Raw genomic sequence first — 9311 nt, forward strand, 5'->3', positions numbered from 1 at the left:
TTCCTGCTGTTGTATAAATGGCTGAAATAATTTATTGAAAAAATATGGTTGCAACTAAAATGCAATTCTTTTCAACAAATATTGTTGGAAGACATATATAAAATATTGCTGAATATCTATAGATAAACACTTTAAAATCATGTAGTTTAAGTGGGCTTTTCCACATTTTATAAAAGTAAATATATTTCTAACATGTTGCAAATAATAGTTACCGGATTCTGTTTAAATAAACTGTGCAAAGACTCCTTTTCCATGAGCCAGTTAAAAACAACAACAACAATAACAGATGTATCTGAGATGTATATATTCTTACCAGCAATGATTTCTTTAATAAAAACAATATTTTATGGGAAAATTTATAAATGTAAACACTGAAGGAAGAACTGTTTTACATAGACTAATAGAAGGATTCCAGGCTAATTATACAGAGGTAGCAGCACACATACAGTTACAAAGAAATTGAAACTGTATATAGATGAGCTATGCATTTTTCTTTCACATAAAGACAAGTGCTCAAAATTTGCTGACTTCTGTGATGAAAAATGCCTGTTAACTTTCTAGTAGATTTTATGAAAAAAATAAATGCACAACTTATTTTTTAACATAGCCATTTTCAAACTTTTTGTTTTCAAGACTTCTTTACAGTATTAAAAATTATTGAGGACCCCAAAGAGCTCTGTTTCATGCGAGTTAATATCTATCAATATTTATTGTATTAGGAATGAAAACTGAGAATTTAAGAAACATTTTATGTATTAATTCAGTTAAAATACCAAAAATAACCCATTGCATGCCAATCTGAGTAACATTTTTCATTTTCCAAGAAAATATTGAGTAGTGGTAGTCTTTTTCACATTTTGCAAATTTCCCTAAAGTTTAGCTCAAGAAAAAGCAGCTGAATTCACATATTTGCTTCTGCATTCAATGTGCTGTGACATGTTGTTTTGGTTGAGGCACATGAAGGAAATCTGATCTCACTAAGATATATAATTACAAAGGTGAAGAAATTTTAATATTTTGAGATAATTGTGGAAATACTTTGAAAAACACAGCAAAAATTTACAAGAAGTAGTTTCCTAAATGTTAGTTGTAATGTGGAATCTGAAACCATATCTGTTACATTAAAATCTATTCATCTACCTTATACTCTGAATACAACTTTTTAACCCAGGCAAGATTTCATAATGCCAGGAATTAGCCAGTTGAAAAATATTGGTGAGTTATTCAGAATTTCCAAATAGTGAAACATCATATTATAATACATATAAGAATATGTAAATATATACAGGTTTCCCTCACTATCTGAAAGTAGAGCATTCCTATGAAATGTTTCATTAACTATAATGACATAAATCAAAGAAGCAATTATCTTAGGACACATCTTGCTAACAGATGAATAAAATAAATGAAGATCAAGAAGAAATGCTCATAGACACAGTTCAAAGTTATAGCAGATACTGAGATGCTGAGTGTAGTTCCCAGGTAAGGAGGTAAGGAGCTTGACTGTGCCACTCTCGCTGCTCTGGGTGCCCATTGCCTCTTTAACAGCTAGCTGCAAAACAAATGTTGAACACTATTTTTGATTTTCACCTTTTTTCATTAAAGCAAAATCCTCTTCAGATTTCTTTTGGACAGCAAAAGCATGTACTAATCTAGGTCTTTCATAAAGTGAAGCAGCATAAAGTGAACTTTCAAAGAGCTGGGGATACCTGTATATGTATTATTTATTTTTTTTTTATGTATTGGGAACCTATCATGTTCACAGTGGTGAATACAAGCTCACATAGGCAGATACACGTTTCTTATCATTCTAATATTCTCTTGAAAGCTTGACTTTTGTTATTGGCACAACACTGACTTTGAAGTAACAGACCCACTTATTTAATTTATGAAATAATGTCTGCCAAATATCTAGGTATCAGTAACCATACTTAGTCATTCTTGCTAGCAAGAGCAGAGTTTCATAAAGAGGCCATCTCACAACTCAAACAATGACAAAAGTGGTTTTCCTTATGACAACCATGGTACTTTGGCATAAAGCAAAAGTGTTTATGTATATTTTCCATTTCATTAAAACGAATGTGTGAACTTTAAATTTCATCAAAACATGTGTACTCAGTGGTTAAAATTTAAATAAAATTAATAATACTTACTACTTCACCAAGAACGTTCTTAAGTAAAACTGGCATTTTTTTCGTGGCTGCATGGCAGTGAAGAAATAAAACATATCCTTATACATTTTACTGTTACAACCTTGATTTATGTTATGATGCCAGTAGTTGTTTTTGTACACATTGACACAATGAAAAACATAATGTATTATTGTGAAAAGCTGATTTATTATTATGAAGATAATTTTGATCTCATAAATCTCCTGAAAGTGTCTCAGGGTCTTCCAAGATGTTAGTGAACCAAATTTTGAGAATCTCTACATTAACATACAAGTGGCAGTTTAATAATGAGTAAAGATGTAACTGACTTTTGAAAGAAACACATGTAGAGAGATTATTCTGAAAAATAATATATAAATATATACACATTGTTTTATTAACTATTTTCCAAAAACAATGTGATATAATTTTTTACAAAAGTGGAAAATATTCCAAAATATATAAATATCTTCCTAAGAGTTTAAGTGGATTCTGACTCTGATTATTGAATACAGAAAAATAAAACAGCTTTAGACTATCAAGAAAAACTGACATAAGATTAAACAAAAGTATCTTGTGTATTGGCAGATGATTTTGAAAAATAAAAAACATGATAAAATAAGCAGAGACAATAAGCAAATTTTCCCTTTGAATATTTGTGGTTTTGTTAGTTATACTTTCATTCATGACAACCATTAAAATTTTTAAAAATAAGCTAAATAATAAAGTTTATTTCTCTATTAAATAACATTTTAGTAAAAGCAAAAATATTTTTGAATCACTATTAAATAATACAACATAAAAATTATTTTGCATTTTAATTCATTCTTTAATTTTGTAAATTTTCTGTGTTTTGTAACATGCATAAGTTCAGGGGCACATCCTCATAATTATAATATACATATGTATAATGTATGTGTATGTGCATTTGTGTAATACATGCACACATACATATTGGAGAAATACAGTGAACTTTGTCACTTAAATGTTGAAACTTGTTCTTCTTTCAATAGACGTGTTAGTTCTAGATATTATGCTGAAGAAGAAATGTCCTTGGAAGGAAAAACTGCAAAATTTGGAAGATAGATAAAAAGAAATAACGCTTTCAAATATTTAAGACAAATACAATTCATATATGGAATATGAATAATGCCTACAAAATATCATTCTCAGTTTTTATAGTGTTTAATTTTCCCATCACAAGTAACACTTGAATTTTAAGAAATTACAGTTAAAAAATTAAATATGTCATCTAAATAAAGTAACATAATAACCCCAAACCATTAGGTATCCCAAATAGAAGATAAGAATTCCTCAAGAGAATGAACATGAGGGAGTTTCTTTAAAGAATATGCCTGTGTGAAATGATGCGGGGGAAATATGGGTGGGAAATGGCAGATGGTCAGAAGAGTAGAGCAAATCTCAGAACATTTCCTATTCTCAAATTTTCCTATAGTCAATACTGTAGATATTTTTGTATTAGTATTCATAGTGAAACGAAATTGAAGTAATACATTCATTTGAAACAAAAACAAGTCCTGCATCCAGTTTTTATTTAAAGAAAAAAATGTGTTTTGAATTTCACTTTAACATGTATTTTATGTTAAATGGAGTCAAATTATTTAAGAGCTTTAGAATTTTAAAGGAAAGTTTTAGACATGGTAACTATTTCTAATATGCAGATTTAGGATGGGAAATCTATGTGGGTTTAAAAGAATGGACAAGTCTATGTAGAACAAGCACTGTACAGTGTTATATATCAAATAGAAATGACATCATTGTGGCCAGAGGCCTGTTAAGTGAAAAAAGAAATCTTCATTACAAACTAGAAAAAAACAATCAATCCTCTGTCAGTCTCCAGAGAAAATGAGCTAGTTCCTGAGATAGCCAAATAACTGCAAATTTTTCTGGAACACTTTATCTTTATGCCCTTGCAAAAGGTGTAGTAGACATAACACCTCATTTCATCTCCCAAAACTGAAATATAATCAAGATTTTTCAAAATTTGTGTTGAAATCTCTATCACCATTTATCCAAAAGAACAAAACGACATTCATTAATTAACTTCACTTGTTGTTAAATATTATTTAGGATGTCCTCATCTTTCCTTTTAAGATATGAAAATTAAATAATTCTAGATGATAAAATATGTAGCTACTTTGCCAATTTATATTGGCAAAGTCACTTGGAGGTTATTTTGAAAACTACTATTAATCATTTGAAACTGAAAGACATTTAAAGTAAAATACATTGCATCGTTCTAATTATTTTCCTATTGACATAAAATATAACTTCACAAAGTACATGATTTTGACCATAAAATTACTGAAGTGATGTAAAATTTTTAAAAAGTTATAACAACTTCTCTTTCTGGCACTATACTGTAGTGAGCTAGATATTCTGAAGGAACTCCCTGCTTCAAAACAACCAAAACCTTCATGAAATATGATTTGAATTGTATTGTTTGCCTCACAAGAAGGGAAGAAAAACTCTCCATCCTCCCCTCTTGCCCCCCACCAAAAAAAAATCAGTAAATACGCATAACACAGTCTGTGTGCTGGTTTGTGTTATTAATCAACTTGGTTAAGTGTAAAGCCTACACTTCTCAAAATCTCTTGCCTACATTTTTTATGCATTAGAGTTGGCTATAAGATAAACTTGCACAAGTTTTAAAGGGCAGAAATCAAGCAGTGGCCATTATTATAATAATATTGTTATAGTCATATACAGTGACAGACAGATACAGTTGTGACAGACAGGTCACAGCTTGTCCTTATTCTCCTCTACTTTTACCCAGTTCATCTCTGACAGTTCTGACTCTGATTATAAGCCACAATACCAGGTCCCCCAACAGATGTTTGTCTGTGGACCCAGAGAGGCAGTAACTGTACAGGCATCAATTTCCTATAATAATGACAATAATAATGATATCTAACTCGGAATGGGGTGGAGTAAAATGTTTGACCAGAGTAATATGTACATCCACAGAGAAGTAATCTATGTAAAAGTATTTAATGCTTTTGTAATTTTCCAGGAAAACAGGGAAAAGGCTATTATTAAAATTTAATTATGTGTGGAAAAATTTCCCAGTAACTGCTAAAAGAAAGGAATAGACTATAGAAGTTCAAAATCAGTAGAGAGGGAAAAATGATCTGAGAATAGCGACCCAAAACTTTCCATCAGTAGTTTGAAAGCAAAGGAGAAAATGAAATATGGAGAAAAAAAAAAGGAGGGAATCCACACATAAGACAATAGAATCAAGTCTAAATATATTAATAACCACAGTAAATGCAAATAGATACATTTACCATTTAAAAAACACAAACTGAAATAGTGTATTAAAAAGAAGAAAAGAAAATAAGAATCATACAATTTCTTTAAAGAGGCATGCATAAAACATAAGGTCACAGAAAGATTAAAAGTCAAAGGATGGTGCTTCTAGTATAGACAAGATGGTATACTCATTTCTCTCTACTCCCCCCCACTGAGAACTAATATAAACCCTGGAAATAGCACAAAAGGCAAACCAAAGGGACCTCTAAAGGGTCTAAGAGAAAGGCAAATTGGTTTGGCACCTCAGGAGTAGAGTTTTAAGTGTGCCCACCCACCCCACCTAACAGAAGAAAGCATTTCCAAACCACAAATTCAGCAACAGAAGACAGCCCAGGTTGGCTGATTCCTCTCCCAGATCAAGCAAGAGTCACTCTGACAACTTCTGGTTAGCCCAATATCATTGGCAAAAAAGATCCATCAAGAGTCCTCTTTCCCATAAGAGGCCAGGAGAATTATATTTCCCAGTAGGGACTGAGGCTCCCCTTCCTCACTTAAAGATATTGGGGTGGCCAGGTGACACTAGCAAGGAGAACCATGCCATAACAAGCAGCCTGGACTGCAAAGCTCCTTTGTTTCTGAGAATCTGAAATACCCCTTGCCCACCAAGAGATTTTTGGGGTGGCTGTGTGCCATAGATAAGATCTGTCACAAGTTCCTTGGCCTGGGAAGGCTATTTGTCCCTGTGGGTTGGAAACTCACTCCTTCTACTTCCCAGGGACATTGGGGAGCCAGTGGGCATTGGCAAGGGAGATCTTGTCACCAGAATCATGTCCAGGAAGTGTTCTCCATGCCCCACAGGCAAAGAGAAATCCCAGAACAACAAGTACTCAGACACGGAAGCCTCCTAACCCTCCTCTCATCATCCCACCCCATTTCCGCAGGCCTGAGATACCCCTGCTCCTACTGGAAAACATCAGGTGACCTGGGTCTGGGAAGACCACTTTACCTCATCAGGCAGCACCAGCAGGGACCAATGGGAGCCCCAGCAGCACAGAAAAAGACAAAGCCAACCAAAATAGAAGAACACCATGAATGTTCTTAAAATTTAATCATGCTTGGAAGGACAGTCCACAAAAACATTCTAGGATCCGCATGCTAAACCTAAACATGGTGACAGCCTGATAAAAGATTTACATAGAACCCATATGCTGTTAACATAAAATTGCCAAAATATCCACTATAAAATAGAAAATCAGCCATCATACCAAGAACAAGAAAATTCAAAACTTGAATGAGAAAGCACAGTGAACTGACACCAACATTGAGATGATGAACTCAGGTGGGAAGTCAGATGAAATCAGACGATGACAATTTCCCACAAAGAAACTGCCAAACCTTGAGAGTATACAAATGAGTTCTACCAAAATTTTAAGAAAAAGACTATCCAAATATTATACAAATTCTCTGAAATAATATCCTAAAATTCATTTGATGAAGCTAGTACAATACTGTTATTAAAACCAAAGACCAACTGAGAATGGTCAATCTTAGGTCAATCTCACTCAAAATCATAGATGTAAAACTACTTAAAAAGGATAATAAACCTTGATTAAGGTAGGTTATTCCCAGTAATTCAAGAGAGAATTAACATTAGGAAATATATAAATGTCAACCACATTAATAAATGTAAGGAGAAAACTGTATGCTATACCAGCAGTGGCATAATAAGTATTTACTAAAATTTAACACTAATTTATTAAAAATAATTGGCAAAATAAAAGAGCTTTTCTTAATAATCAATATTTATCAAAAATCTACAGTAAATGTCATTAGGAATTGGGATAATTCAATCCGTTTTAAAATTAGCAATAAGACAAAACATGTTGACTGACATCTCTTCAATGTTATGTCTTCAATAATAGCCAACAAAGAGGAGCAGAAATAATAATATTATAAATGAAGAAAAAAAACTCACTGTCTTCAAATGGTTAGAAAATCCAAATGATCTGTAGATGCAAGTCATGCTATAAAAAGAGGATTATTTACCAATTTGTTGGAAACGATATATAGAATAAAACAAATTTCATAATCTAGTAATGATAGGTAAAATAAGCTATAAAATACCAATACAATGGTAACAGAAACCAAAATATGATTGACATCAATCTAAGAAGTGTAAAACTAGGTATGCATAAAATTATGAAATTTTTATTAAAATAGTATTTACAGTGTAAAACATAAGATGCAACATTCAGGTATAGGTAGGAAAACTCTATTAAAAAGAAATTGTGCCCAAATTGATACATAGACTAGATGCCTTTGAAACCATAAACCCAACAAAGACTTCCAAGATAGTTGGAAAACTAGAGACAAAATTATTGTGAATAGACTAGTACTAGCAGTTATCAAGCATTATTTAAAGCTTCAGATTTTTTTAATGCTGTATTTTGTCAAATATATTGAGCTGTAATTAAGATGTTTACCACTTTTAGGTGTATGGTTCTCTAAATTTTGACAAACATGTTCAATCATGTAGCTACCATCAAAAACAAGGCATAGAAAATTTCAATCACCCTAAAATATCCCCTTGTCCCCTGGTTTATTTAATCTTCACCCACTCCAAATCCTTTGCAAACTCTGATCTGTTTTCAGCCTTTATAGGGCTGCCTTTGACAGAATATCCTATAAATGAAATCATGAAGTACATATATTTTGTTTCTGCCTCCTTTCAGTTAGCATAATGTTTTGAGATTGATCCATAATGTTATATGAATATTTTTCAGTAAGATTTTATATAGATTGACTAAAATTTTTATCCATTAACCTGTAGATTAATATTTGGGTTTTTTTCAACTTGGGGCTGTAATGAATAAAGCGACTATAAATATTCATATACAAGTGTTTGTATGGAGATGTGTTTTCATTGTTCCTGGATAAATACCTAAGAGTAGAATTCTTGGCTCATATGATAAGTGTATTTTACTTTATTAGAAATTTACAAAATGTTTTCCAAAGTGGCTATACAATTTTTCATTTGTACCAGCAATGTGTGAGAGAATGTTGCTTTTCATCTTTGCCAAGATATATTTAAAGATTTTTTTATATCTTTATTGGAGTATAATTACTTTACAATGTTGTGTTAGTTTCTGCTGTACAAGAAAGTGAATCAACTATATGTATACATATATCCCCATATCCCTCCCTCTCGAGCCTCCCTCCCACTCTCCCTATCCCACCCCTCTAGCTTGTCACAAAGCACTGAGCTGATCTCCCTGTGCTATGCAGCAGCTTCCCACTAGCCAGCCATTTTATATTTACAGATATTTTTAACAGTTGTTAAATTTTAAATTTTATAACAGTTTTAAATTTATAGAATTATTGTGAAAATAGTACAGAGACTTACTGATACCTCACACTTATTTTCCCCTATTACTAACATTTTACTGTGCATTCGTCAAGATTAATGCACCAATATTGATATATTATTATAACTAAAGTCCACGTTATTCATATTTCCATAGTTTTTGCCTAATGTCATTTTCCATTTCAGTAACTCATCAGGATACCAATTACATTTAGTCATCATGTCTCCTTAGGCTTCTCTAGACTGTGACACTCTCTTAGAGCTTCCTTGTTTTTGAAGACCTTGGCAGTCTTGAGAAATACTGGACACATTTTGCAGAATGATCTTGAATTTCATTTTGACATTTTCCTCATGGTTAGACAGTATTTATGAAATTTGGGGGAAAGACAACATAGATAAACTGCCATTCTCATCACATATCAAGGGTAAATGCTATTAATGTGAATGATCACTGATAATGTTAACCTGATCATTTGGCTAAGCTATAGTTTGTCAGGTTATTCCACTGTAAAATTACTCTTTCC

The sequence above is a fragment of the Lipotes vexillifer genome, unplaced genomic scaffold (genome assembly GCF_000442215.2).
Source record: "Lipotes vexillifer unplaced genomic scaffold, Lipotes_vexillifer_v1.1 scaffold8, whole genome shotgun sequence".
Classification (NCBI taxonomy): Eukaryota; Metazoa; Chordata; class Mammalia; order Artiodactyla; family Lipotidae; genus Lipotes; species Lipotes vexillifer.